The sequence below is a fragment of the Lipotes vexillifer genome, unplaced genomic scaffold (genome assembly GCF_000442215.2).
Source record: "Lipotes vexillifer unplaced genomic scaffold, Lipotes_vexillifer_v1.1 scaffold779, whole genome shotgun sequence".
NCBI classification, from domain to species: domain Eukaryota; kingdom Metazoa; phylum Chordata; class Mammalia; order Artiodactyla; family Lipotidae; genus Lipotes; species Lipotes vexillifer.
In genome coordinates, this window is record NW_006788448.1 from 457,996 (window position 1) to 465,720 (window position 7,725).

Genomic DNA, 7,725 nt, shown 5'->3' on the forward strand with positions numbered 1-7,725 from the left:
AAAAAAAAAAAAAAAAAAAAAATCTACAAACAATAAATGCTGGAGAGGGTGTGGAGAAAAGGGAACCCCTAGAGGGGTGGGATAGGGAAGGTGGGAGGGAGACGCAAGAGGGAAGGGATATGGGGATATATGTATACATATAACTGATTCACTTTGTTATAAAGCAGCAACTAACACAACACTGTAAAGCAATTATACTCTAATAAAGATGTTAAAAAAAAAATTAGGGACTTCTGTGCACCAAAAGACAGAATTAGGAGTGTGTACTAAGCACTTGCATTATATCCTTCAATCTTTTCAAACAGGGATGTAAGTATCCCTGTATTACAGATGAGGCATTGAGGCCCAGAGAGGTTAAAGAGCTTGCCCTGGACCACAAATCTTACTAGTGGAGGAGCTGGGATTTGAACTCAGGTCTCACTGAGTCTAGAGTCTAGAGACCAAGTTCCTAACTGCTGGTGGTGCTGTCTTTCCTCTTCTGCCTCCAAAATGTCCCCTGTGGGGCCTGGCATAGTGTTGGGCTCCAGACATGTGTCGCCGTTGGCTTCCTGTGGCGCCTTCCTGTGTGCGTTCCTCCCTGTCAATTATTCTTTTCCTCCACCACCATTTTGTTAGCTTGGCCTGCTGGGAACAGTTGCTCTTTGGTGTTTTTTCTGAGTTCCTAGGAAGCAAGATTCCTCTGGGCATGATTCACCACAGCTGCACCTGGGAGAGACTTGGGCAGCCATCCTGTGTCTGGAGCATCTCTGATCCAGCAGGATGAATGTCAGAGCCCTGGCAAAGAGGGGAAGTGGTGGCTCTCGTGGGGTAGTGCCAGGACCGCCAAGCCCCACTCTGTGTACTCAGAGGCTGCGGGAGTCCCTGTGGCCCAGCATCCTGGTGTGTGGTCCACCGCTTCTGCATCCTTCCCTTTCTGGCTGCCAGAGGCCGGCCCCTGGAGCTGGGTATCTGGACACTCAGGCAGGGCCCTGCGCAGGCTGCCTCTGTGGGAAGCGAAAGCAGAGCTGGGTTTGGGGGCCATGGGTGAGTCACTTGGAGTTGCTGCCAGGGTCACCACAGACCCAGGTACCTGCCATGCATGCCGATGACACTGGAAGGCAGAGGTTGAGTGTCCTGTGAGAAATCTTGTGAGAATTAGGCAATGCCTGGACTCCACCCCATCTGAGCCTGCTCAGGGCATCTGGATTCCAGGACCACTGCCTCTCAAGAGCGTCCTGTGAAGGGAATTGCAGGCCTGCCTCCAGATCAGATTTGAGCCAATCATGCTTAATCATAGTGGTACCATTTACTGAGGACTTAGGTGCCAGGTGCTTTGCCTTAGCAAAAATGTACATAAAAAGCTTACTTTTTATATACACTTTCTCAATACTTACAAACCTCAGTGAAACACAAATTATCATTATTTTTAATGTACAGCTGTGGCATGAACACTAAGACTAACCTCCGCCGTGCCCTCATAGCTGCTAAGTGGCGGAGTCCGGATTCAAACCCACATCTGTGTGATGTCAAAAACTCAGAGGAGTGTTCACCATAAGCTAATGAAGCTTCAGCCTCAGAGGCCCCCATTTGCATGGGTCCCTTCCAAGGCATAGGAGGGCCCTAGCAATGTGTTCACATGGTCATATGTTCTTTAAAAATTTGCAAAACAAAAAAATAAATTGCAAAATAATAGATTATTTCCTTAGTTACCACTTCCTTCCACTTCGTCTTCCCTCCCTCAAGCTTGCCCTGGTTTGGTGCAGAGCCAGGCAGTGTGGGGATGCGGCTGAGAGGAATTCGAGTTGGGATATATTCAGTTAGGGTTTGGTGGGTTATTCTTTTTTTAAAAATTTTATTGGAGTAGAGTTGATTTACACTGTTGTGTTAGTTTCAAGTGTACAGCATAGTGATTCAGTTATACATGTACATGTATTCATGCTTTTTCGATTCATTTCCCATATAGGTTATGGTGGGTTATTCTGACTTGGCTTGCAATCACTTCTGTGATTGTCTGGTTATCCCTAGCTGTCCCACTGAAGGGATGGCTTCCAGGAATACTCCTGTCCCCTGCGCCCACTCACCTGGCCTCATGAACGTACTGGCAGAGATTGGATTGCGACTATGAATGTGGCCTGTGTCTTCAGCACAGGAAGTATGCAGAAATGGAGAAGAAACATGAAACTTTTGAGAAAAACTATTAGTAATCAAAACTAATTTTTATCTTTCTATCCCCTGTAGGTAATGATATCGCAAAACTGTTGTCATATAAAGAGGCAATCAAAGAGAATGCAGCCAAAAATACAGACAGAAATTAGAGAGGTGTGTCAGGCAGTGAATTAATACAAGCTGTTATATTATTTTTCTGGATTTTGTGTCTGGAGCATCTCTGATCCAGCAGGATGAATGGCAGAGCCCTGGCTAAGGCCATTCAAAAACATGACTGAAGGCAGGTGGCAGCCGGTGCACTTGGGGTCAGGGTTGAAGCATTTGTGTGGGCGTTTGTCTCATTCTCAACAGTTACTTTTGTGGCTAGTTTTTTGTTTAAAATTGGGTATCATCTTAAAGAGGACCCAAACTCAACCCTGGAACTGACTCTGCCCAAACTCATCATGCTCTTAGCATAGGAAGGTCCCCCAGTCCTCAGCGTGGATGGGGAAATGGGGCCTCTTTTCTGGAAAAGTCTGAGCTTGCCAGCACTTTAGAAAGTGCTACAGGCGTCATGTAATGGGGATGGGAGGCTGCAGGTGTCCTCCAAGGCAGGCCGTGGAGGCCGAAGAGGGTGCAACAGCACAGCAAAGTCCCTGAGAGAGGGTGGCCACCAGCTTGCAGTGGGATTCGTCCAATGTTTACACTGAGCAAAAGAGGGCTGGGGGCAACTTATGAATCACTTAGCCTTTTGCACTGTGCAGTAGCTTTCCGTAGAGCCCCATCCCAAATTGAATTTGCAGATGAGATTTCCTTGGACATCTCGGTCCAAGTGGAATTCTGGTGCCACCTTAGGAGTGAGGATGCAGAGGTGAGCAGGTGTGAGAGCGAGGTTCTGCCGCCCCACGGGTTTTTGAGCAGTGGACACAGAAACATGACTGAAGGCAGGTGGTGGCCGGTGCACTTGGGGTCAGGGTTGAAGCGTACTGTGTCCCTCTGTGATCCCAGGTCACACCAGCTCCTTCACTCTGGCCCCAGGGAGTTGCAGCAGCTGCAGGGCTGGAGCTTGCCTTCCTTTCAGGAACTCGCATCCTTTATGATTTTCACTTCTCCATCTTGTGTCCAGACTGCAAATTACAGGAGGTGACGATGCATCTCTTCTCCCGCTGAACAAAGGGACTGCGGTGATAATAGGCTGAGTGGGCTACCCCAGCTCCAGGAATGTTCCTCCTTCTGCGTCCTCTGGCAGCCAACCAGCGCACAGGCTGAAGGAAGCTTCACCCGGGACAGGCCTCCAGTGCGGGTGCTTTGCTCAGAGGCTGCCCTGCGGGGGCGGGAAGGATGTGCCCATGGACACTGGGATTAGGGAAAATGATTGTACAGAGAGAGCAAGGTCTCATTTGGAATTCTAAGTAGAGAGGCTGAAGGAGGTGAAGTCACTGGTCTAAGAACAGCCTGACATAGCCCGTCCTGGGTGTCCCTCAGAGTTAGCTGTTCTCTGGCTTATGAGTGTGGGGATCAAGGGTTATTCCTCAACCTCTGTCTTTATGTCCCCCTCTGCATGAACAGCACCCAAAAGAGTGAACACGTCCACACAGCTACGCTCCCCTGTGACCACAGGTGCATTCAATTACATTCTGTACCCGTATATACATATAATACAATTCTACACGCAATACACACACACACACACACACACACACACACACACACACACACACACAATAAAATAAGTAGCATTTGGGATAATGTTATGGGCTGAATTGTGTCCCCCCTGAAATTCATATGTTGAAGTCCTAACCCCTGGTACCTCAGAACGCGACTGCATTTGGAGATAAGGTCTTTAAAGAGGTAACTAAGTTAAAATGAGGTTATTTGGGTGAGTCCTAATCCAATATGACTGGTGCCCTTATTAGAAGAGGAGACTAAGACACACGTGTATCAAGAGAAGACCATATGATGACACAGAAAGACAGCCATCTAAAACCAAGGAGAGAGGCCTCAGAAGAAACCAACCCTGTCCACACCTTGATCTTAGACTTTCAGCCTTAAACACTGTGAGAAAATAAATTCATGTTGTGTGAGCCTGCACCGGTCTGCGGTATTTTGTTATGGCAGCCCTAGCAAATTGATACAGATGACGATGGTGACTTCACTGCAATGGACTTCAATAAGCAGGAAAAGATACTCCTTCACGATGGAGCTTGCCTTGTTTTAACACACTGACTGCTAGGAATTTCACATATGGGATTTTGCAGCCACTGGTCCAGGCCAGGCCTGTGGATGCTCCCCTCAGATACCTCACGGTGATCCTTGCCAAGCTCATCTGCACCCCAGCATCTTCTGGTGAGTTCCTGTGCTTGCCATCATCCCTGATAGCACTAGGGGTTTTTAGCCTCTGGAGTCTTCTTTTCCCCCTCCTATAATATCCTTATCATGAAACAGGAAAGAAAGGAAAGGGGGGCGGAGGGCAACTTTTCTTAAATACTGAATAGGTTCTAGATCAGGTGGGCTAGGGGCCTAGAGAAAGGGTGAAGACCTGTGTGGGGTGATGGGCTAGGGATTTCCAGTCTGCTGTGGGGAAGGAAAAGGGGAAACAAAGTTGTTAGAGCAAAAAGAGAGGATCTAGCCTGGGGGAGAAAACTTGGGAGAGGCGCAAGCAGGGCCCAGGAGAAGGAAGAGCCCGCAGAGGGGAGTGAGTGCATAACCTTGATGAAGCATTCTATATTCATGCTGTCCAATACGGGAGCCACTAGTCCTGTGGTCGTTGAGCTCCTGACATGTGGCTAAGTGTGACTGACTGAGAAGCTAAATTCTTAATTTAATTTTAGTTATTTCAAGTTTAAGTATAAATAGCTACATGTGGCTGCAGTGGCTACATGTGGCTGCAGTGGCTACATGTGGCTGCAGTGTTGGCTAGCACAGTTCGGATCATGGCCTTGCTGCTCGCCTACTCAACAGCAACCTTCCTTCTCCCTTGCTCACTGAACCCCAGTTTTGTTCAGTCATGTGCTTTAGGGAAGAGTGAGCTCCTTCCAAGCTCTCTGGGGGGAGGTAAGTCTTGATTAGTCTAAGCCAGTTATGGTAATTATATTCCCCTTGTTAGTGATCAGTTTAGGAGTAGGCAAATGATGCAAATCCAACCAATGAGACAGAGGGCACATCTGCTGGAGGATTCTGAGAATGTTCTCCTTGATCTTAGAAAGGATCATAAAGAGGGGATGGTCCCTCTTCTGGCCCTTGGATTTTTCTGTGAAAATCTGATGTTTAGAATGGCTGGAACCACCTCATGCCCACAAGGGGACAAAAGCCAGTTTGCTGACGATGGCTGACCTAAAAGATGCAGAGAACCTGGGTCTTCAGTGATGTTGCCAAGCCATACCATAACCAACCTTGTAATTGTCCTACCTCCTTTGTTATGTGAAATAACAATTCCCTTTATTAGTAAAGATATTTGAAGCGGGGTCTTCCGTTAAATGCCGTCTAAAGTATTCTATGGGGGGCTTCCCTGGTGGCGCAGTGGTTGAGAGTCTGCCTGTCGATGCAGGGGATGCGGGTTCGTGCCCTGGTCCAGGAGGATCCCACGTGCCGCAGAGCGGCTGGGCCCGTGAGCCATGGCCGCTGAGCCTGTGCGTCCGGAGCCTGTGCTCCGCAACGGGAGAGGCCACAGCAGTGAGAGGCCCACGTACCGCAAAAAAAAAAAAAAAAAAAAAAAAAAAGTATTCTTTGGGGATTAGCAAGTCCACGGCAGGCAGTTTGTGTTTCTGCCTCCAATGCCAATGCTATAAAACACAGCACTTTTTCTCATCATGTTCCTCAAACTAATGTTCCAAGCAGACACTACCAGTCAGTTGGAGTCAATATGCTAGATGAAAATCAGTTTGCCAATCCTGCTCTGGGGCAGAAGAACACAGCATCTCCTCTGCCACAAACTCCCCAGCAAACACTTTCTTCCCATCAGTCCTGGCTTAACAAGTGGAAAGTATGCCTGTGAAATCAAACAATACATCAATACCCATGACACCAGTCCACAGAAACAATTCAAATAAGCCTGAATCAAGGGAAACAGGTTTTCCTTATGCCCAAGGACGTTAAAAAAAAAGTACTTATTTTTTTAAGGGTCAATTCATCTTTGCAAGGGAAGTCAGTCACACAGCAACCTTTATTTGAATATAATGGAGCAAAAATGCTCTTTTATTAATCTGATGTCCATTAAATATCTTTGCAGCTGTTACATGAATGGTAGGTGTCTGGCACATAAATGTATACACATGTCCACGGCTGATAGATTTATGCTGTACACGAGTCATCCCACATGGAGCATGCCCTCACTCACACAAGGATACGCATGGTTGTCTCGGGCATTTGTTAAAACACACTTGGTCAAACATTTTGGCAATACGGGAATCAGACACAGAGAGGCATACCAGAAAGATGAGTTCACAACAGGACCAGCTGTACTTAAGAGAAAAACTCTAGAAACCCGTAACAGAATTTATTGGGGTTCACACATGCAGCACATATATACAGTACACTTGGGGTAACGGGAATATTCACAGCAGGAGGGCTTACAGAGCAGTAAAAACAGAAGAGAAACAAGACAAAACAAAACGGCCAAGTGCCAAAACCAAGGAGAGGACCACTGCCAAGATCTCATTGCAAAGGAGAGTGGATTGTTGGTTTAACATGTGTCCAAAATGGAGGCTCCCCTGAAAGAACAAACTCTTCTAGGACTTTATTTACAGTATGTAGACATTAGTGAAGGATGTATGGTCTATTCAATGTGTTCCTGCATCAGGAGGAGGATACAGAACCGCATTTTGGACGGTATGAAAGCACATATCAAGAAAGAACATTTCTTTTTTCGTCTGTTTGATTTAGGACATAGACTCAGTACAATAAATGTATAACAATAGCAGAGGAGACGAGATTAAGCCAATCTGTCCAGTTCTATCTAGGTAGGCCTGGTGAATGTCAAAGGCAAGGAAGGAGTTTCTTTCTTCAAGGCCTACCAGGGTGTGAGAGGGGAGACACTTTGTAACTTCTAACGAATTTATTTTTGTTTGCACAGCATATAATAGCCAATTTGCTGTACATCCTCCCTGAAGGAACAATACTCATAGAGAGTGGTGGGTTCTCTGCACTGTGGGTCTTACTCTGGATCAATGCAAACGCAGAAAGAAGCCATTTGTGTACCACAGGAGATTGAAATTGCTGTCTTTCCCTCCCTTGGGTTTACGGGCAGTGCTGAGCCGCAAACCCATGGGACTCAATTTGGTGTGGCCTGGGTCTATGCAGTGGGTGGCCATGTACTGGTCAGGGCTCTAGGTAGCGGCATGTAGGCACACGATGAACCACTGTCTCGGAGGAGGAGTCTGATTTGTAGCATTTATCAATATCTGGGGGCTTCCCTGGTGGCGCAGTGGTTGGGGGTCCGCCTGCTGATGCGGGGGACGCGGGTTCGTGCCCCGGGCCGGGGGGATCCCGCGTGCCGCGGAGCGGCTGGGCCCGTGGGCCGTGGCCGCTGGGCCTGCGCGTCCGGGGCCTGTGCTCCGCGATGGGAGAGGCCACGGCAGTGAGAGGCCCGCGTACCGAAAAAAA